We start from the raw sequence: 24260 nt of genomic DNA, 5'->3' as shown, positions 1-24260 counted from the left end.
ATGCTAGAACAAAGATAAGCTAAACCAATATCCATTAGATACAAACAGTTCTCTTCTTAAATGAAGTGTCCTCAAAGAAAAGAAAAGAGTTTTAGTGAGACTTGGTTTCTATGATGTAAAAGAAGATAGTCAGGTCCTATAAATAAGAATGTCTCTGGGCGACTACATACCAAGGTTTTAAAAAAATAAAATAAAATAAATAAATAAATAAAAACATAGTAATGGTCTGAGATGCTTGGCTTAGCCCAGGTGACCCACACCTAAAAAGTTAGGGCTTAGGCGACTAAACCCGACCCTAATGGATAATTGTTTGTGGCATGCGCGTGGTTGATGAATGATAAAATCTTACACAGATGTGCCACAAAAAAAAAAAAAAAAACAAAGTTGGTTCATAAATACACACTAATTGTACATTAGAATACATGTTATTTATCCCAATTTTATAGGGCTGCCCTAGCTTGGCCTAGCCCTTTAGGGCTAGGGCTAGGGCTGGTTGGGCTAGGGCCAACTTCAGCCCAGCTCTCGCCCTTGGCCCCAGCGAAGGGGTTACCCATCTATCATCTATAGCACACACACGTAAGGGGTTACCCATCTATCATCTATAGCATACACCTAGTGACGCAAGGGAGAACATGAGGTCGAGCACCGTCTTCCTCGAAAAGATAATTATTTCAAATCCATGGAACTTGTCTAGACTCCTCAAAAAGACTTCTCAAATCCGTGAGGGAAGAAAGCAAGAAAATATAAATAAATTCTAATAAATTTAAAATTGATTAATGACTGGAAAAAAAACGAGTTCACAACCCTTTAAATAATGATACCAAGCAATGGGAAAGAACTAAGAATCAAACTACAACTAAAACTCCAAGATTTTGCGACTTACTATAAATAGTAAACTTACTATTTATAGACGGTCGTGATGTCTACTAGTGCGCAAGATTTTCGGCCAAAAATAGTAAGTGTCCTATTCGGATTCACCAAGCTGTTCTCCTAATTTTTCTAAGCTCTTTTTACGTTGGGCGCAACTCTTAAAGCCCAACGGATGAAGAGTTATAATCAAACTAAAACTTACTATTTATAGTAAAAACGGAATTAAAATAGGGAAATGACTGTCGATCTGGCAGTATTTCTCAAATCCAGCTTGGGTAACCCGGCGTAGCGGGGTTGGGTGGCTAAAGTAGCTCGTTCTACCCCAAAATCATATATTTTACGTCGAATAACTCATTCTTGATTGCGAGATACGCCTGATTTAAGGTCCGACGGTCCGGATTACTTCTATTGTCGACTAGGCCTTTTTCTGATCCATCTTGGCCATGTAACTGTCCATGACCCTCTCTACATCACCTAGGGGGAGAATTGAGTAGAAGGTGAATTGAACAGACCCCAATTGGTTGTATAAGTTCTTAGATGATGGTTATGAGTAAAAGTTATGGAGAGGAGAAGTATAAATATAAATGTGTTGAAGGTGTGGCTCAAAGGGTCTTACATCAATGAAATTTTGTGGAAAGAAGATGTTGTGTGAGTGGAGGAGAATTGCATGACTTACTAATATCTGGCATGGTGCAGTGGAACAAAGATCAGTATAAGAAACTAGGGGGGAGAAAAGTGAAAAGCATCATCGCTCATTCGTCGCCATCATCACAAACTCGTCCATGCTATTTGGGATCGAGTTTATGATTTTGATATCTCAGCCATTCAAATGTGTCATGAAAGTATAAAAATGTAAAATGAAAGAAAGAATTAACGTGGATGAGAAAAGCTAGTTGTATAAAACCTAGAGGTGTACACGAACCAAGCTAGCTCGGTTAGCTCGCTCGACTCGACTCAAAAAAGCCCGATTCGACTCGGTTCGAAGCTGAGTTCGAGCCGAGTCAAGCTAATTTTTTGAGCTCGAAAATGAGTTCGATCCAAGTTCGAGTTGGCCCCAGCTCGACTCAACTCGAATCGAACCCATCTCAAATCGAACTCAGATCGAACCAGTTCGATGACTCGGTTACTTTGATATTGATGTTGCTCACCAAGTATTTGATGAAATGACTCAAAGAGGTGTGGTTGGTGGCAAGGAAGGTATGTATATGAAACCAACACCCTTTTTTCTTGATTTTTATGTTGCTTAGAAGGTGTTTGATAAAATACTAGTAAGATCATTATTGCTGTCTCAAATACAGTGAGACTTTGAAGGTGTAATCCAGGTGTTTGTGAAAATGTTGCAATGGCGAACTCGGCTCGAACTGGCCTGAGCTGTTGACCAAACCGAGCCGAGCTAGCCAATCAGGCTCGAGGATTGAGTCGAGCCGAGTTCGAGCTAAGGTCAGCTAGTGGCCAAGCTAAGGCCAGCTCAACTCAGTTCAACTCGATGTACACTCCTAATAAAACCTCTCTTCTTTCATGTAGATATATACCTTTATGGTCTGTAATTAGTACACCATAATCTAAGAGAAGTCCCATTTTTGTGGTATACTAATGAATATTTGAAGCAATCTATAGCAATCATCTCTGGTGAGGAGTCACAAACATGAGACTTCCCGCTCTGATACAACTTTGATGCAGGACAACTAACCACTTGCTTTAAAAGCTCAAATCGATAGAGCACGACGAATTAATCCATTTATCTCATAGCTCAGTCCCTACATCGCATGGGTTCAAACTTCAGCCGAACTCCCCTCATGGGCATTACTTCACATGGGTTCTGCTTCACATAGATGGGGCTTGCTTTACACAAGCCGCCTGCCTCACACGGGCCTGTTGGGGATTTGTGCTGCGGAATCACACAGATCTAGATCTAGGATTGCAATCCAAGAGCACTAAGTAATCACAAGAGAACACAAAGATTTAGCGTGGAAAAACCTTTTGGGAAAAAACCACAGCACAAAGCGATAGAATTCTACTATGAAAATAGAAATTACAAAGAGAAAGGACTTACCCGATTCGAACAACCTCGAATCTCACCGTTGCTACACCCTTTAAAAATCCTAAAATTCTTTTAGGAACTCTTGGAACCCCTTTAGAAAGCCTTAGCATGCCTGAGAATGGCTTTAAGGACTCCTATTTATAGATGGGGAAACCCCACTTACGTACCTCCCTAAAAATCGCCTCAAATTTACGCAGTCCACGCACAAACCGCGCACTATCTGCGTAACCCTTGACTAGTCGAGCTTGGGCTTCGACTAGTCGAAGGATCCCTTCGATTGGTCAAGCCTATCCCTCGATTGGTCGAGCATCCCGAAAATTCCAAATACATCGTTGCTAAACTTCGAGTCGAACTATATTCGACCAGTCGAAGGAACCTTTGACTAGTCGAGCCAATCCCTCGACTGGTCGAGCATCACGGTGAACCAAGATTTAAGGCATCTGTTTTACCACAATCTCCACCATGTCTTTAATCTTTAACTGTGTAGCTTCTTAACCTCTTCTCTTATCTCTGCATCACATCATAGCTTCAATTAACACTTCTTGTATACACTCTATCCTTCTTTTATGTCATCGCCAAGCCAAGAGAAGTTGTACAGAACTTAAACTTCTCTGTAGGAATGCCCTTGGTGATCTTGTCTTCTGGACTCACGTTGGTGTAAATCTTCTCCAGAGTTATGCCTCCTTCCTCAAGTACCTGTCAGATAACATGGACATCCAACTAATTGCTTCACCCGCTACTACAAACGAGTAACATGAAGTCGACTTTCTGGAATCCACACTGCCTACATAATCTGAATCCACATACCCTACCACATTTGTTCTTGTCTTCTCAAAAGATAAGACGTAGTCCTTTCTACCTCGAATGTATCGAAGTAACCATCTTACTGCCATCTAATGTTTCTTGTCAGGGTATTTGCTCATAACACTAATTGCCTATGAAATAATCAGTCTAATATAGACCATGGCATACACTGCCAACCGCATTCGAATAAGGCTCATGAGACATATTCTGCTTTTTCTCATCTGTTTTGGAATATGTCCTGAGGAAAACTTAAAGAGAGATGCGTAGGGAACACCCTCCGGCTTTGCCTGGTCCATCACATCCTTGATCATTACCTACACAAGGTATTCTACTTGTGATTACCAAAACCTGCTCCTATTTGAGTCATACCGATAACCATCTTTACAGCCTCTTCCCCCCTCCCGATCTTTCATCCTGAAGGAATCAAACCACCACCTAGGCGACAAGTCGTACCATGACCTCATGCAAACTCTTTTTCTCAGCCCCTTTAACTTCGAACCACTCTAGTTACTTCATGTAGACATGCTCTTCTAATTTTGACTCCACATTCATCATTTACAGCTCAAGATCGTATTGGCCAATCACGAATCTAATAGACACATACTATACCGTCAGTGTGAATATCTTTGAAAAACTGATCTCTTCTTTCTGAGCATAACCATTCGCTACCAACCTCGCTCTGTATTTATGTTATATTCTCCTGAAGATCCACCTGCATCCAATCGCTTCTTGGCCCACTGGAAGTTCCACTATCTCCCATGTGTCGATCTGATATAACGAGTCCATCACATTGTCTACAGTCACCTTCCACTTCTCAGCATCAAGCTCACCTAGAGCCATCTGAATAGAGGACTGATCCCCTTTGATATTTGAGTCGTCCATGTACCTCGCCGATATCTTGCGATTGTGCCATGTGATTCTTTTCACATGTGGCTGCTTCACTTGTTCTGTATCTATATCTGCGCGTCTCAGTCTTCATGCCTTACCCGCTCATGTGGTCATGCCCAACATGCCACACACGTGCAGAGGTGAAATCCACTATAGCCACTGCACCTCTACCTTTTGAAGTGCTCCCGATCAACTTGTGCATGTTACCGAGTTGTTGTACTTTCATGATTAATCGTGTCCCCTTAAATACTTTAAGAGCACCATCAATACTTATGAACTTGTAGCCCATTGCCTCAAGTACACCAAGAGAAATCAGATTCTTCTTCATGTTAGGAACATGCCTCACATCAATCAAGGTACGCTTTATCCTATCAAACATCTTCATGCTCACCGTACCAACAGCCACAACATTATAGGCAATGTTATTGCCCATAAACACCTGTCCACCATCGCACTCCCTGTAGCTGGTGAAACAACTCCGATGATGAGTCATGTGAAAAGATGCCCATGTGTCTAGAATCTACTTGTCCTTACGATCATAATAAAAGTATCTGATCGTATGCACAAATAAAACATCACCATCACATTCATTCGATCCATCTGACGTGGCAACACTGGTCTCCTTATATGAACCCTCAGAATCTTCTCTCTTAGATTTAGGATTTGTACAATCCTTCTTCACATGTCCTCCCATCCCACAATTTCAGCACTTTAACTTACCTTTGCCTTTACTCATGAACCTAGATCTTGACCCTGAAGATCCTGTACGTTGCTCAGAATTATTATTTTTCATAATCAGTGTATCAGAAGGTGTCCCCATACCACCGTTAAACTTTCTCATAGCCTTTCCTTGAAGGGTTGAGATAACGGTGTCAACACTCAGGGTTTTATTCATGGTGCATATTGTGTCCTTGAATGACTCATACGATGTCGGAAGAGAATTCAGCAACATACATTCTTGTTCTTCATCTTTCATCACTTCTTTCATATCCAGCAATTTGCAAACCGATTTATTAAAGTTGCTGATGTGAGCCTCCAAATCTCCACCCTCTGCCATCTTGAAGTTATACCACTGCCGCTTCAAATATATGCGATTTTTAGAAGATTTTTTCGCATAGACATCCTCTAACTTTGCCAATAACTTAGCCGTAATTTTCTCCCTCATGACATTGTAGAGAACCTCATCCGTGAGACATAAATGGATCGATGATAAAACCTTTTTATCAAGAATATTCCAATCATCATCAATCATAGTAGACTCTCGCTCCTCAAGAGCACCATTTTCGCTTTGCTTGATTAAGGAATTGATCATCTTGATCTTCCATAACTCAAAGTTATTTTTTCCTGAGCACTTCTCAATCTCATACCTAGTGCTTTCCATTGATGTTAATCCCTCAGATTCAGATCTGTGCCCCAACGATTGCTCTGATACCACTTATTGAGAATTTGTACTGCGGAATCACACAGATCTAGATCTAGGATAACAATCCAAGAGCACCAAGCAATTATAAGAGAACACAAAAATTTAGCGTGGAAAACCCTTTCGGAAAAAAACCACAGCACAAAGCGATAGAATTCCACTATGAAAATAGAAATTACAAAGAGAAGGGACTTACCCGATTCAAACAACTTCGAATCTCACCTTTGCTACACCCTTTGAAAACCCTAGAACCCTTTTAGGAACCCTTGGAACCCCTTTAGAAAGCTTTAGCATGCCTGAGAATGGCCCAATGGACCCCTATTTATAGATGAGGAAACCCCACTTACGCACCTCCCTAGAAACTGTCTCAAATTTCGCAGTCCACGTACAAACCGCGCACCGTTTACGTAACCCTCGACTGATCGAGCATCCCGGAAATTTCAAATACATCGTTGTTGGACTTCGAGTCGAACTGTCTTCGACCAGTCAAGCCAATCCCTCGACTGGTCGATCATCATGGTGAACCAAGATTTAAGACATTTGTTTTACAATAGAGCCGCCCACCCTGAGTGTGCTCCCACTCGAGCCGGATATGAAAATGACCCTGCATTAATATTATTAGAGAAATGTTTTTTTTTTTTTCTTTTTCTTTTTCCTTTTCAAGTAAAATATGCTTTGACCAGGTGAGTGACCCAAGTTGAGGCACCGCAAGTGGTGTCCCTTTGGCTGAGTCAGTGAGCTAACTCATCCAGTTGAGTCAGTGAATTTTAGAACTATTTTAAGATGAGAAACCCAAATGAAAAAAGGACTGAGAATTGGTGGCTAGGATTTTCTAATCCCAAAGTTTTTGGGCCTGATGGTTGCATAAGGCGAGAGCTTTTTCTGTCTCTGCTGCATCAACCAATTCCATCCCATGCGTTTGTGTTGTTTTAATTTCATTCAAAAGGGATTTTTTTTTTAAATTTTTTTTTTTTTTTTTTTACAACCGTTCACGCATACCTACATTAGTTGGCCTCAGCACAAGAATGACCTGGCAAGAATCAGATGCTTCACTCATGTTGGCAAGAATACTAGTCGTTGGATTGTAGTCTTTCCAACGACTGAGGATCAAATAAATAAATAAATAAATAACTCTCACATTCAAATATTTCGACATTTTCGATTATTCAAAGTTCATGGGAACATCAAATGAGTGAAGGGTTAAAATATTAATTCACAAATATTTATTTTAATTTATTCTTATTATTTTCTTTCCACTCTTCAAACTGACACCAAATATATAAATGGCTTGGATCATTGAAAAATGTCACCAAAATAAATAATCTTTTCTAAGACAATATTTTTCAACTTGGAATGATGAGTTATGATACTATAGCAATGTATAATGGTTCATAGGTGCACTCCTCAATCGTGGAAGCAGCATGCATTTTGCTCGGTTAAAACCGTCCAAATAGTGGGCCCTTGTGTAGATAGGTCATAAACACAAGAAACGTATTGGGCACTAATAGCCTTTGATTAATGGATATTTATTCATTTCATTCAACTATATTCCATCTTAACTAATTTATAATGCATAAAAATTGGGGCCCACTGTTTGATGTACACCACCACTGTGTCAGATTATTATCTTATGTTCTCACACAGAAAACTCAATCTTGTGGAAATGAGCTTATTTAAAGAAACATAAGAGATTTTCACATAAGAGATGCTCCAATGCTCTTACAGTGCTTTTAGTTGCAACAGATCACTTTGACAGTGCAACCAACTAAACTGACTTAAGTCTATATGACATTTCATGCACTCTCATGCAAATAATAATAATAATAATAATAATAATAATCACATTTACAATATTAAAGACACTCATCAGGCAGGCCACACTACATCCATAAACCAGAGGTCCACTTACCTGTGGTATCCCACACATCCATTTCTGTGGGAAGTGTATGAGGTCAGCCTGGACCGGATTGGCAGAGACCCGTCCAATTTTTTGGGATGGTGCGGCACATATCTTACTCACAGAGCTCATTTGATGTAGAGTGGGTCGCGGACACTTTCATGTCCAAGATGGATCAGATAAGGCCCAATTAGAGGTAGACGTTATCAAGACCGTCCGCTACCAAAAAAAGTGGGTGAAGTTGATGGACTTAGGGTGGTTTCAGCTACGGCTAAAATCCGTAGGAAAAACTATTTAATCCGTAACCAAATAGTTTGTTGACGGACTTGGGGTGCTCAATCACTTCTGTTTTCCCGTGGTGTGGACCAACTGAGAATTTTATTGAGCTCATTTTTAGGGATCAACCATAAAATGACGTTTTTAAATGGATGGAAGGCAGGGATAAAACATATACATCATGGTGGGGCCCATAGAGCCTACCAGATCCAAATCTCAGCCGGACGTTTTTTATTGTACAGTGACAATGTGCGAGTTTTGTAGTTGATGTAAAATAGTGGTGACTCATTCATAACAATAGTGGCAATGAGATGGTGTTTTCCAGACCATCTAAATAATGGGTCTAGTTGTAAATGGATAATATTTATACTTTTTTTTTTCTATATAAGACCATCATAATCATCTAGTAAATGGTCACTTATATGTATGGCTGTTAACATAGTTTATGTTATAAATGATGAAAACTCACAATTGTCGTATTTGAAAGTAACATTTCATTCATGAAGAGGATTTCCCCATCCATTTTTTGTGTAGAGGACGCCTCGTCTTCATTCAAACAAAAGCCGTTGGAGTTCCCCTTTCGGCATTCATTTACAATGCCAGGAATTTGCGATTGGGAGATTTTCAGGTTCCTCGTTTCAAATTCCTCCTCTTTTTCTGTCTATGATTTATAATAATAGAAGAAAATCTCTACCCTAAAATGATATCGTAAAACGGGAGATGTATGTGTGTCCTATCCACATAGTCGACCATCTTTTGTGTATGGTCCAGTTGAGCTTTGGATATGCTTCAATTTTTTTCTCATGCCCTAAAATGATATTGTAAAACGGATGGTCGACTATGTGGATAAGACACACATACATCATTCGTGGGCCTCACAGAGTTTACTCAGTACCTAATTGGCTTCCATGAAAGATATACACTATAGTGGCCCCACACACAAGCAATTATCCCAATTCCCAGCTGAGTAGTGGTTTTTGGTCCAAAGGCCTAGCATTGAGGTGGAGCGGTTTGGGCACGGCTCGGGCTGTGCCTGATATGGTGCAAATCTTACCATGGGACCCACCTTGATGTATGCATTCAATATCCATACCGTCTATCGTTGTTGCTTGATCATTTTAGATCATGATCTTAAAAATAAAGCCGATCCAAATCTCAGGTGGATCTTACCACTGGAAAAAGTAGTGATTGATCATTAAAAATTTATTGCAGGCCACAAAAGTTTTGGATCCAAACTAATATTTGTTTTTTACTGTTCATCCAAGTTTGTATGACCTTATCAACAGGTTAGGTGGCAAATAAGCAATATGGAAACAGTAAGGTGGACTTTAGGAAGTTTTTAATAGTGTAACGTTCAATCACCACTGTTTCCTGTAGCAAGGTCCACCTTAGATTTTGATCTACTTCATTTTTGGGCTCATGTCCTAAAATGACTGATAGACGGTGTGATGTAGAATTCATACATCAAGATGGGCCTCATGTTAAGGCCGGCACTAAAAAAACAAAATCAACAATCCCCTGTTATTTTTTAAAATTGAAATATATACAAGCATTGGATATAGCTTGCATAAACAAATATGTCACGTAGACTTGAATATTTGTTTAGTGGGACGTAATCCCTTACCATGGACTTAGTGGACAAATTTTATAAACATAATACACTTTAAGGTCATGTGCCAATCCCAGTTTCATGATCGTTATAAAGAATTAGCTAAATTCTTATAAAAGTAGCCACACCTTCACACTTATATAGGTGAGTCTATCAAGAACACACTCTTGACCATGTGTCCCATCCGTAAGGACTATAGAACTCATTAAGAGGTTTGACCTCATCCTCCAATATGTCATAAGTAGCACTGGTTTAACATCAGAAGTGATAGGAAACCCATTTTCCGTCACCCAATGCCTTTTAGAACTACTCTGTAACTCATTTGTCCCATTGAACCTATTTTCTGGGATATCCAGTCATTCAGGTTGGGTTACAATTACAGGTAGTTTACTCAATTGACTTAAGTCTCATTCCTTAAAATGTATTATAGATTTTTTTCCCTTGAAAGGCCCTTAGTTAAAGGATCTAATAAATTTTCTGGCGATCTAATCTCATTTATAGAAATCATTTATTTTTTTAAGTAGTTTTCTAATTCAACCATGTTTCCGGCTTATGGGTCTTCCTTTACCATTATACTGTGCATTGTTTGCATGCTTGATAGCTGCATTACTATTGTAGTTTAGTATACCAATAGAAATTAGTTTACTCTAAAACGGAATATTATACAATAGATTTCTTAACCATTCAACTTCTTTCGTAGCAGAGGTAAGAGCTATAAGTTCAGACTCCATGGTAGAGTCAGATATAATAGACTGTTTTATGGATTTTCAAGTTACAACTCCTCATCCTATGAGAAAGATATAACCACTGATTGCCTTGCAACCATTACAAATGGAATTCCAATCAACGTTAGAATATCCTTTCAACACCGTTGGATATCTAATATAGTGCAAACCATAGTGTTGAGTCTTTTTCAAGTATTTAAACACTCTACGTATAGCTTCCCAGTGTTCCTCACTAGGATTGTTCCTCACCAGGATTACTAGTGCAAACCAATGTCATGGGTGGCTTAGGCCTTTTGAATATTTTGGGATGTCTTTTTAAAGTTTGGATTTTTGGTCTTAATATTGTGGACCTTGGTACGACCATCTTCCTTATGATCTTGCAGTCGTGCCTCTTCTTCAATATGAATGTCCACCATCAGTCTCTCCATTGTGTGTTCATCTGTTTTCCATCTAAGGTTTTTTTTGGAATTCCTTCCAAGCTTGAGGTAACTTGTTAATGACAGAGGCTACAAGATATTGCTCATCAACCTTTATACCTTCTTGTAATACCCCATTGAAGAGAAGTGGAATTTCTTCATTTTGCGATACAACGGATTTACAGTCTACCATCACATAGCGGTTAAAGTGACCAACCATTAGCTTGAAAAGAATTTTAGAAAGACCTTAGACGAAAGACTGATGAGCTTACAATAAAGAGACTGATAGTTGACATTTGTAGTGAAGAAGCATGACTGCAAGATCTTAAGGAAGAGAATGATACCACGGTCCACAATGTTTAGACAAAAAATCCAGACTTTAAGAAAACATCCCAAACTAATCAAAAGGCCAGGACTAACCATGACCCGAAAAAACCATACAAAAAATTCAAAAAATCAAAGGCTAAATCAGGATGCTTTGTGTGTGGTATTTCGGGCCATTACGCTCGGAATTGCAAACATTGTAAAAGGAGGAATAAAGTCAACACAACAGAGGCTGACAAAGCTGATGAGGAGGAACAACTGGTGGCTATGATCACAGAGACTTGTGCAGTCGAAGTGAATGAAGGCTGGTGGCTCAACTCAGGACCGACGGGGCACATTGGGTTGGGACTGAACATGGTTCAAGACACACAAACCATCCCACGATCACGAAGTTATTCATCTTGCTAGTTCAACAATTGCAAAGGTGGCTGGAAAAGGAATTGTGATTATAAAGTTCACATCTAGACGAGAATTGGCTCTAAAAGATGTTCTGCACGTCCCGAATCTTAGGAAAAATCTTGTATCTCATCACTTGCTTGATGAAGCTAGCATTAAGGTTGTAACTGAGTGTAGACAAATAGTGTTATCCAAGAATGAGAAATTCGTGGGGAGTAGATAGTATGTTTAAACTTTCTGTTGACTGTAATAAAGGTTCTTCTTCTGCTACTTACATTGTTAGCATTTGTAATGAGAATGTTTGGCATGGTAAGTTGTGGTACATTAATAATAAATATGTGAAACGCACTAGTTCTTTGAAACTCGTTCCTAAGTTAAATGCACTATAGCAAGACTAAAATTGTTAGAAAACCTTTTAAATCAGTTGAAAGGAATTCCGAATATTAGGCCCGGTACACCGAGATATTTGTGATTTGAAAGAAATCTAAGCTAGAGGTGATAAAATGTACTTTATTACCTTTATAGATGACCATTCCAGGTTTTGTCACGTATATCTCATTAGGTCCAATGATGAAGCCCCAAATATATTTGATGTTTTTTAGGCTGAAGTAGAAAATCAACTTAGTCATAAGATCACGATTCTTATAAGTGATAGGGGAGGTGAGTACACTTCCCAAGCCTTCAGTGGCTTTTGTGAATCCTAGTAGATTATACATCAGTACACTACTCTTTATACCCCTCAACAAAATGCAGTTGCTGAGCAAAAAAATAGACCATTGATAGATCTAGTAAATGTTATGCTTAGCTCTTCAAGTCTATGCCGCAATCTATGGGACGAGGTTATTTGTATTGTGTTCTAAATAAAATTCCATCTAGTAAATCAGATAAAACTCCATACGAGCTATGGAAAGGAAGATCCTCTAACCTAAACTAATTTAGGACTTGGGGATGCCTAACAAATGTTAAATTGTTTGAACCTAAAAGACCGAAATTAGGAGATAGAACTGTTGGCTACGTATTTGTTCGATATGCACTTAATTGTAAAGCCTATAGATTCTTAACCCTAGACGATTCAACAAGCATATAGTCTAGAGACATTGACTTTTTAGAGGACATGTTTACTTATAGAAATTAGTGGGGGCGATTCTCTAGACGCAAGTCCTAAAGACGTGTCAACATCGCAATCCTTGAGTACAGATGATCTTGATGCCTTTCCTAGAGCCAGTAGAAGGACCAGAGTCAATAAGGATTTTGGACTCGAAGGCGATCTAGTATCATACAAGGAGGATATGTCCTCTCGTGATCATGGTGTGCCAAAACGGTTTCGTATCGACCGTAACGGTAACGGTGGAAACCGTTACGCGTTTTGGGGTCGTATCAACCGTTACCCGATTTTGTACCCGTATCGGCCGATACAGGCCCGTTACGGGGTGTAACAGGCCCATATCGGCCAAATAACGGTAAATTTTTTATTTTATTTTTTCATTTTAAGCTCTATTTTTGTTGTTTTTTTGAAATCTCTTGCTTTCAAACTATTTCTCACTCCTTCTACTACTAATTTCGACCAACCTTGGCTAGATATTTGAGATAAAAACACATTATATTACGGATTTTCTTGAATCAAAGCTCGGTGGGCCATTTTTCAGAAATTCGTCAAAAATAGGTATTTATACTTTTTTTAATATGTTTTGCTGTTTTAATCACGCCATATGATATGTTAATTATAGTAGAACATGTTAATGTGCATTTTACAGATTTGGGGTGCCATTTAATAATTTTTTTTATATTTTTTTCTATTTACGCATGAATTTTGGTCCCTTTTTTTAAAATTCGAAAAATCAATTTTTAATGGTTGTTTTGCTGTTTTAATCATGTCATTTGATGTGTTAATCAATTCTTGATTCAACGGGGTTCAGTATTGAGACTCCAGATTTCCTACTCACGCTCTTTAGTAATATTCCGGCTGTGATCTGAAATATTTTCCACCATTAAAATAAAATAAAAAAAAATAAAAATAAAAAAGAAAAAATGATATATTTTCTGAGCTGGAAATTCTCATAGAAAAACTTTCTTGCATATAAATTCCCGAAACAGTCTCGGACATCCAAGGGCCCATCATGGGGACCCTAGCTTAATCCCAGCCAGAAATCAGGAGTGATTTCTGTCAATCAACTCAGTTTAGTAATGGCAATCTAAAATCTCTTAATCTTTTGAATTTCTTATTTATTTTTCATTTTCAGTACCACTTCAGCAAATTCCGCAACCTCTGCTAATGGGGTGTGTGTGTGTGTATATATATATATATATATATATATATATATATATATATATATATATATAAAGCTTTTGTACTTCTCTGATGTTAATTACCCCACAAGCCTTACTGCAATCTCCTAGTGCGCATTTGCATGTCCCGACAAGCAAGATAATCTCTCTCTCTCTCTCTCTCTCTCTCTCTCTCTCTCTCTCTCTCTCTCTCTCTCTTTAAATTCAAAAGTTAGTATGATTCATGCCCGAAGCAAACAAGTAGGGCTGGCAATGGACCATGCATTGGCTGAGCAAATGATCAATTGTCAATAGGCCTGGCCCAGCAAGCCTAACACCTGCAGCTCAAATCCAGGGATCCGTCCAGGCCAGACGATTTCCACCTTCAGCTACAAGCACTGGAAGGCAAGATGATGAGCGATTGGCCTTGCATAGCAAGGACTTCCCTACACCCTTCAAAACCATTTTTACAACGCCAATGAACTTGTATAATTGTGCTCTCTCCGAGTTGCCCATGATCATGCCCGCCAGATTGTTTTCCACCCACCCCATGGATTTTAAGTAAAAGTCCTAAATTTGAAAGTGGTTTGCCCATATACTCCCATGTTATGGACCAAACTGCTCATATGATCTGATGGATCCCACTGTGATTAGAGATCTGTTTCATCCATACATGTGCTGAAATTTGGACCACTATTTCTAACGCCTAATTCATATGGACAATGGGGATATCCAAACCTTTGATTTTTTTTTTGCCATGTGACCCATCTATAGTGGGGATGGGACCTTTCAGATTAACATCCTGGATCAACCCATTTGGAATCAGGCTATGAAATGGCAGCTCATTCTTTTAACCCAAAAAAGTGCTACTTACATTTCAAATTTATGAAAAGTGGACAAATAATAGTTGGGTTGGATCTTAGGACTACAGATTAAGAATTTTTTATATCAAATGGACAACCCGAGCCTATCTGCACCAGTCCCACAGATGGAAGGAAATCAAGCAGCAACCTCTTGCTCTTTTGCGGAGAGCTGGTTCTGAATGTGTTGTGGGACGACATCGAACTTGGCCAACTGCATGGTGTAAGATGCACGCCCTTTTGTCATTCCTCTGAGTGTGCTCACATATTGAAACATTTCTGCCAGCGGTACCAGTGCATCCACCACCTGCATTACTCCTCACATGATTAGTTTTGCTACTCATTCAATTGCTAGTATTTGCAAGCAGGATATACAAGAGTTGCACGCAGAAATCAGAAAATTACTTTGCAGTGTAAAAGGGATAACTGGGGTTTAAAACTTTTGCAAATATGGAATTTGCTAATGTAAAAATGTGCATTTCCACTTGTGGAAATGGGTGGGATATGCTCCACCTAAATTGGTCATGAAAAAGAACATGTTGGGGCCCTCTTTGCTTGGGATTTGGGGTGGAAAAGGAGGAAAACAAAGCCCACCTAATGCAACTACCTTTTATAAGCAGGAGACCAAAAGGTACATTAGAATGATTCCAGCCCACCAAAAAAGGGGTCCTGGTTTGGGGGCACAACCAAACACGCCTCTATAAATTCGAAAGATGTTTTTATTAAATTTGTGGGATATGATCATCCTAATCAAAGGGTGATAGGAGAAAACAGATCAACTTATGAAACTTTGGTACCTGGTTAAGGTTTTAGTACAAAACTCTCATATCTCCAACCAATTTTCTACAGGTATAGATCAAGAGAAAAAAAGGAAAGAAAAGATGAAAGCTATTTCACATACCTTAAGGCCCCCAGGCTTATCACCAAAGTTGTTGATCTGGCCTCTTCTCGAGTTAAGATCACCAATCAAATCACCCAAGTGCTCTTCAGGTGTGACAACTTCAACTTTCATGATAGGTTCCAGCATGCTAGGAGCTGCTTTTCTCACACCCTCCCGGAAGGCACCTCGAGCTGCCAGCTGGAATGCCAAGACACTTGAGTCGACATCATGTTAGGAGCCATCAACTAACACAGCACGGACATCAACAACAGGATAGCCAGCAAGTACACCATTGCTCATGCATTCCTCCAATCCTTTCATCACACCTGGGATGAATTCTTTTGGGACCGCACCTCCTTTTATTTCGCTCTTGAATTCATACCCACTTCCTGCCTCCATGGGTTCAAACCTCACTGTAATATCTACAAACCGGTCGGCTCCTCCAGATTGTTTCTTGTGGATGTATTTTGCTTCTGAGATTCTAGAGATGCTTTCACGGTAGTTCACTTGTGGTGCACCTACATTCGCTTCAACCTACATGTCGACCAAACCCAAAAGTCATAACGATTGAAGTTGTCAGTTAATTATAAAATAAAAACTAATAAAGTGGAAATGGAAAGAAACTGATGACTAAAAAGATATATTGGGAATGGGATCCTTCAAGTTTCTGACATTATACAAATGGATATTTTAAATGGAAAAAGAAAAAGAAAAAAAGAAAACCACAAAATCCTGTTAACTGTTGGCAAGGTTATTATAAGACCATCTTAATCATGGTTAAAAGATGAACGAATGATCAGATAAAATGAAAAACAGTCAAAGATACCAAACCTTGAATCGTCAGCCAATCGACAATGATCTCAAGATGCAGCTCCCCCATTCCTTCAATAACAGTCTGGTTGATCTCTTCTTCCCTTGAGAAGTGAAATGATGGGTCTTCTTGAGCAAGCTTGATCAGCCCAACTGCCATCTTATCAACATCGGCTTTGGTCTTGGGTTCTATCGCAACCTTAATAACAGGATCAGGGAAATCCATCCGCTCAAGTACAATAGGCTTCTCTGGATCACATAGCGTTTCACCAGTGATTGTATCTTTCAAACCAGCGAGAGCGACAATGTCACCCGCTAAAGCTGTCTTGACATCCTCCCTGCTATTAGCATGCATCTCTAGAAGTCTTCCGATTCTCTCATTCTTCCCTTTGTTTGCATTTAGTACATAGGAGCCTGCCATTAACTTTCCTGCATACTCTGACAAATGTAAGAGATCCTACGAATGGGTCACTCTATGATCTTGAATGCCAGTCCAGCAAATGGTTCATCATCACTCGCAGCCCTTTCAATAGCAACTTCTGGATTCTCAGGGTCAGTCCCCACCATTCGTGGCAATTCGATTGGTGAAGGCAAGTAATCCACAACAGCATCAAGCAATGGCTGGACACCCTTGTTTTTAAATGCCGAGCCACATAATAGTGGAACGAAATTGCCCGCAATGGTTCCCTTTCTGATTAATTTCTTGATGGTTTGTTCATCAGGTTCAACTCCTTCTAGGTAGTTTTCCATTGCTGTATCATCCAGGTCAATCACAGTTTCAATCATTTGAATTCTGTGATCTTGAGCTAAGTCCTGGAGATCAGCTGGGATGTCCTCATATACGAATTTCGCACCTAATTCTTCTCCTGAGCAGATTATGGCTTTCATTTTCCGAAGATCAATAACCCCTTGAAACTTATTTTCTGCACCTATCGGTAGTTGAATAACAAGAGGTTTAGCCCCCAAGTTTGTGACTATCATGTCCCTTGTTCTAAAAAAGTTCGCTCCAAGACGATCCATCTTATTAACAAAGCATATTCGAGGGACTCCATACTTATCAGCTTGTCTCCATACAGTTTCAGACTGGGGTTCGACACCAGCAACACTGTCGAACAAGCATATGGCACTGTCCAAGACTTTGAGGGCCCGGTCCACTTCAACCGTGAAGTCGACGTGGCCAGGAGTGCCAATAATGTTAATCCGGTGATTATTCCAAAAGGTGGTAGTTGCAGCGGATGTTATAGTAATGCCTCTTTCTTGTTCCCGTTCCATCCAGTCCGTCGTAGCAGTTCCCTCATGCACCTCCCCTATCTTGTAATTTCTTACAGTGTAGTAGAGAATCCGTACAGTGGTAGTAGTTGATGGAGACATCTTGTTCCCGTTCCATCCAGTCCGTCGTAGCAGTTCCCTCATGCACCTCCCCTATCTTGTAATTTCTTACAGTGTAGTAGAGAATCCGTACAGTGGTAGTAGTTGATGGAGACATCATACGCGCACGCACACGCATGCCGCCCCCCCTACGTACATACGTACGAAGACAGAGGGCCCCACCATCGATCTGGATGGATGACGACGTCCAAGGAGGGCTTTCTAGCTAGAAGACAGAGTTTTGGTTCATTAAAGTGGGCTCGATAGTCAAGTAAAGCCCATCATGGGATCTCATGATCGTGGCTCACTAGTCAAATTAAGTTCATATTTTAGGTTTTTCTTATTTATGTTATTTAGAACATCATGAACGCTTTAGATTTCTGTAATTAGTTTTATTTTCGTTTACTTCATCGCTAAGTAATAAGTTATACACATGGTGCGAGTTTTGGAGTATAAGATTTTTCTATAAAAAGGCACCCTTTGTAGCTCTTTTAATTCATTGAAGCTTAATAAAAAAAAAATTCTACTTTATTTTTCTACTCTCTGAGTTTCTGAGTTGTGAAAAATTTCAAAAGTGGGTGCGAAGTCCTCCTTTTTCGAATGGCTAAATACTGTGGTGCGTAGCCACGTCTATCACAATCCTCCCCATCTTATTTCATCCATTTCACGATCATCCTTGCTCCAAATCCACTTGTTTTGCAGCTGTTTTTCTTCTTACAGCCAATTTTCAGATTCTAGCTCTGTAGGAGGGCCGAAACTTCGGCGAAGCTCAGGCCCTGGCCTGCTGTCCACACGCAGGAACTGTCTTAGGTTCAATTTTTCTTCATATTTTCCTCTTTTTATACCTAATTTCATAAATCTTAATCCTAAATTGCATTATCCCTAATTGATTTGCCCATTTTCTAATCCTAGAGTTTTTCTGAATTACAATTTGTGAATCCCTTGAATTAGGGCCTGATTACTGTACATGTGTGGATGATTCCTATTACCCTTTAAGTATCGTTTGGTCCATTATTTTACTGATCGAGTCCTAACCCATGTAGGCCTGAACCCGCACTGATTCCCCTAGCTTGAATGTTGAACTTTTGTGTAGGATGTGGAGTTTTATGTTATTGTTTTTGAATTAGTATGATCTAAGCCTAAAATCTTGCATATCATATTTCAATTTCATGTCCTGCATCAAATTTGGTATCAAAGCCTATGGTTCTTATAGGTGAATTTATTACATGTTTAGGGTATAGTTTGTTTTTGTTCATCATGTATCCAGTCCCATCATATATAGCTTTTTAGAGGTCCATAAATCCTGATATAAGCTGTTGGAGTTTTTGTTATCAGAAAATCAGCAATTCACATTACTATAATTTTTTGTTATCCCTTTAGTTTGACAACCATATTGCTGAATTTTGGTGACGTTGGTAGTTTCCTTCATATAGAGTCTCATAGTATTATTTAGTCCTAGTTATTGCATATAGTCATCCTAGAAAGTCCTTAGGTGGAGTTAACAAGTGTATGCTCACACGTACGGGTCGTGGTTATGGTTTGCACCCTACACTAAACATGGAGCAATTGCAAGAAGCAATGACCAAGTTAACCCAGCAGGTTGAGTCCTTGAGTAGTTTAAACCTTATGTTTAATTAGTGATCCAAATTAATGATAAAATGAGATATCTTGCTCAATTAAACTTACCGGATAGAGATGGAAAAAAAGAAAGAGAAAACTGATTGTATGAGTTAAGCAAGAGGTCCATAAAAAATTCCAATATGTGATACAATATGTACAATAGTAATGCCTTTGAACTGTTATCATAAAAAAGTCCTTTAACTACAATACCTAACTTTGAGAGACCCATTTATCATAAAAGAAAATATTATAAAAAACCTTTTTCTTTTTATTTTTTTTCTAAAATAACTTGAACTATAAGATGCAGATTGCTTGTAAGAATATCCCTGAAGCGCAAGGTGGCCCAAGTTTAGTGAGGGCTATTGTGATGTATGTATTTTATCCACTCCATCCATCCATTTTTTCAGCTCAAGTTGACTGCCTAATATAAGGATTGGAGTGAGCTAAGATTTTACCCTTAATGTAATTTAAATCCCAAGATGATTATGATTTTGCCATTGAGGTAATTCTAATACTCATCCCAAATGGTTATGATTTTGCCATTGATGTAATTTTTAATACTAAACCTACAATGGTTATTTGGTGCAGGTATTTGAGAAACTTGGAGTTTTGCCGTGCATGTGTGAGTGAAGTGAGTAATAGAAACATGAAACCCCGACACTTGGGATCGTTTACCTTAGGAGCTTTCTTGTGGTTGTACCATTTTTTGGAAATAATAATTATGCGGGGAATGTCAAGGGAAGACACTATATGATGAATAGCCTTTTTTGCCACTTTCCACCCATTATCTTTTGATAATTAAGGGTTTGAAATATTGTCATTCAACATCCCCTTGACTGCCCATCAAATAGAAGGTTTCTCTAATTTAAATCTAATGGCAAAAGTTCCAACTCTTATTGTAATGTGCCAATCAAATCTCGTGTAAACGTTTAAATCCATGAGAACCCTAGAGTCTGGTTGGTTCTGAACATGTTATCCTTGTCTACATGCCTGTGAGATCTTAATTTCCATTTCACGCCCCAAGTGGGCCACCACATATTGAAACAAATGAATGACTGCATATGCCAAACTTATGGTTGGCATGGATCGGGCATACATGTGCCATGTTGGTAAGTATAGCTGTACATGAACTGAATTAGCTTGGTTAACTCGCTTGACTTGATTCGAAAAAGCTCGATTCGTCTCGGTTCGAAATTGAGTTCGAGCTGAGTTGAGCTGATTTTTGGAGCTCTAAAAAAATTCGAGCTAAGTTCAAGCTTGTCCGAGCTCAAATCAACTCAAATCAAACCTCAACTCAAATTGAACTCGGATCGAATCAGTTCGGTGACTCTGTTATTTTGATACTGACCTTTCTTACCAAGTGTTTGATGAAAAGACTCAACGAAGTGTTGTTTTGCGTGCAAACATTCATTGCAAAAGAAGACTACGATACTTTTATGCTACGGATATAACCCGTAGTTATTTACTACGGTTTTAATAAAAATTTGCTACAACTATTAGAAATTAACGGTCCTATAAGGGACATTTTTGAGGCCCATCACAATATATGTGTTCTATCTCATCCGTCCATCTGTTTTGAAATATCATTTCAGGAATCTTACCAAAACATGAGGTAGATCGAAGCTCAAGTGGACCACACGGTGGGAAACAGTGGAGATTAAATCAAATGTGTTTCCTATGGTGTGGTCCACTTGTACTTCAATCCATCGAATTTTAAGGTAATTAATCTAAAATTATGTATAAAAATGAATGGACTGAATGGATAAACCACATATATCATGGTGGGCCCCACGGAGCCCCTGACAGGATCGCCATCTGTAGGTCGGTCCTGGTGGGCAACCCAATCCACGCCCAAAAAAGGGGCACGCGCTCCAAACAGAGCCGCGCCAAAAATGCTCTCTCTCTGTCTCCCGATCTTCGTCCCATTAATTCTGAAAGTACTCCCGATCTTCGTCCCATTAATTCCTCTATACTTTCAGCAAGGAGCTCCTTATCCAAAATTCATTTACCCCTATAGAGCATAGAAATTTCAAGGACCTGAAAGATTCGGTACTTTTCAAAGAAACCTCAACCGCTTTCTTCTGATTGCAGTGCCAGAACGCTCAGATCAAGCTCTAGAAATCGGTAAAGAACTCCACAGTCTTCTATACTGATTTGTGATGTTTATAGAAATGTCCTCGAAATGGAAATATACTACGGAAAATGCCGTGGGATGGTAGACGAAAATGCTCTCATCTTCTCGTCTGCTTTTGGGATTAAGCCAGGTTTGACGTTATCTCAAGTCTCATAAAAGTTGATGCTTATACGGTAAGTGACCTGAGGCTTTGAGCCCTATACGCGGGTTTCCAGTTTCGACAAGTGGGGCCCACCAATCGGGTATCTGGACCATTGTTTTGTTTCATTCTACCCTGAATAGACCAGGATCTAGAAATATTGAGGGATAGAAAAATCTGGGGTCTTATATCTTCACTCTTTCCAGCTGTAGGATTTTGGGTTTACTTTCATGACTAATAGATCTTCTTAAGCAGGTAATGCATCGCCTTTAAGATTTATCAGATTAGTTGGCTGAATTAAAACTTCAACAGGCATGGTGCTTGTTCTGTGCAGGCATGGTACTTGCAAGCAGCAATTAAGGCAGGTCTGTTTTGAGTGGTATTGAGTTCAGATTTCCATGTTAGTCCATTGTAGATCTTGTGTCTTTAAGTATGCTACTGTTATATTCATCTGGATTTGTATGTGACAGAAATCTATCCTTGTTTTCATATCTCTCTCTCTCTCTCTCTCTCTCTCTCTCTCTCTCTCTCTCTCTCTCTAATGCGGGGGCATTTTCACACCGGGCTCGAGTGGGGTGGCCTGTGAGATGCAGGGGCACACTCGGGGTGGGCGGCCTATGTGAGGCAGGTGGCTCGTGAGACACAGGCCCCACCCGTGTGACTCGGGTGGCTCGTGTGAGGCAGTACCCATGTGATTTGGGGCCCACGAGGGGGGTTCGACCAAAGGCCTAACCCATGAGATGTGGGGTTTGGGCAATGAGATAAAGGGATTAATTTGCCATACTCTAACAGTTCGAGCTTTTAGAGCAAGTGGTTAATTGTCCTGCATCAAATTGGTAACAGAGCGGGAGGTCTCGTATTCGAGACTCCTCACCGGGACTGATTAATGCGGGGGCTCGTGTGAGGCGGTACCCATGTGATTTCGGGCCCACGAGGGGGGTTCGACCAAGGGCGCTAAAATTGGACACATATTTATTGTTCATACCATGTGCGTAGTTTAGTAAAAGATGTCATGTTATGGTATGTTTTTTTCCGGATTTAAAGCTGGTTTTTGGATTCTTATTTGGTTAAAAATGTCATGTTACGGTATGTTTTTTTCCGGACTTAAAGCTGGTTCTTGGATTCTTGTTTGGTTAAAAATGTCATGTTACGGTATGTTTTTCCAGTTGCATATCCAGGTATATACTTAGATGCATACATAATCTGCTTTTATTCTATTAAATAGATAAATACATTTGTAGCCACCTTCATACATATGGAATCTATATGCATGCTTACAATGAAAAGCTCGTTCTTTCTCTCCCTCAGCATGAATTTCACTTGGTAAGTTCATTTTCAACCAACCATAGTTTTGAAGACTGTACTGTGCCACTCTTTTTAATGCTTTATGCATTGGATGCATTCTCAGTTCAATCAAATCAAAAGGGCATCAGCCTAGGAGACTTGGCACGAATGTTAGACCTGTGAACTGGACTCATGCATTCGGGCCCATGTGTGTTTACCCAAAAGTCTGGTCCACTCATCAAGTTGGCAACACTTGTATGCTGCATATGGACTGTGGAGTGCTGGCTAATTTTATTTTACAACCCTTTTCACTTGACTCAGATTTCTAGGCCATTTTGATAGTTTTGACTGTTGAATTCCGTTGTTATGATATTTCTGAAATATGGGTTTGACTTGTTCTAATTGATCCTATTGATAATATGGAGAATGGGTCTGTTATCTTGATAGTGTTTGTCCTGTGGGATGGCCTGATTTTGGATCAGGGCACATATATGGTGGGGCCTGCCAGATAAACGACCTGAATCTTAGATGTGTCCCACATTGTATGTGTGGGATGAATCCATATGTATGAGACCCTATTAGCAGGGCTCATGAAAATTTCATTCGTTGATAATTCCCTCTTATGATGTATGTTTCTCATGGTTCACTATATTTCTATCCAGGGATAGAGAACTACTTCCAGATTGATTTGGATATGCATAGATTCAGCTACATCTCAAGAAAAGGGTTCGAAGCATTTCAAGACAGATTGAAGCTCTGTGTCTTGGACATTGGCTTGACTATTCAGGTAAGCGTGTTTTTATCAAAATCTTCCTTTCATCCATTTATTTTCCGTAGATTGTTCCGACATGTTCTCTCAGCGAAACAGGGAAACAATAAGTGTGAATCAAGCATTTCTACATAGCAAGTAGCATACGAGTCTATCGTCCCCTTATTGAAATGATTCAATGCTTGTTATAGGGTTTCTACTATGATGCTTTCTATCAAGACCTGACCTTGAATTAGGAGCACTTTGGACAAATTCATTCGCAGGCAATGAAAGCTGTTGTGGTACTGTTTGCTTTTCACTCTCTCTCTCTCTCTCTCTCTCTCTCTCTCTCTCTCTCTTCGGAAATTGGGTTTTATGCTCTTCTTATAAAGGAAAATAATTGGGTTTTATTTATTTATTATAACTGCTCTCTCATAGTCTCAATTGAAGGGAAAAAAATTTTAAAAAAAAGAAAAAAGAAAAGCA

The 24260-nt window shown here is 39.4% G+C and overlaps 1 long non-coding RNA gene and 1 pseudogene across 1 annotated transcript; one reads left to right on the top strand and one right to left on the bottom strand.

Annotated features, from left to right (window-relative positions):
* Window positions 1-14753: 14753 nt before the first annotated feature.
* On the bottom strand, window positions 14754-17894 carry LOC131249487 (elongation factor G-2, chloroplastic-like; annotated as a pseudogene).
* Window positions 17895-21775: 3881 nt separating this feature from the next.
* LOC131249869 (uncharacterized) lies at window positions 21776-22223 on the top strand. Its single transcript, XR_009172883.1, has 3 exons — window positions 21776-21845; window positions 21949-21997; window positions 22077-22223. It is a non-coding gene; the product is annotated as an uncharacterized LOC131249869 (long non-coding RNA).
* The last annotated feature ends 2037 nt before the right edge of the window (window positions 22224-24260 follow it).

Source organism: Magnolia sinica, chromosome 6 (assembly GCF_029962835.1).
Source record: "Magnolia sinica isolate HGM2019 chromosome 6, MsV1, whole genome shotgun sequence".
Lineage (NCBI taxonomy): Eukaryota > Viridiplantae > Streptophyta > Magnoliopsida > Magnoliales > Magnoliaceae > Magnolia > Magnolia sinica.
This window is presented reverse-complemented; position numbering and strand designations above follow the sequence as displayed.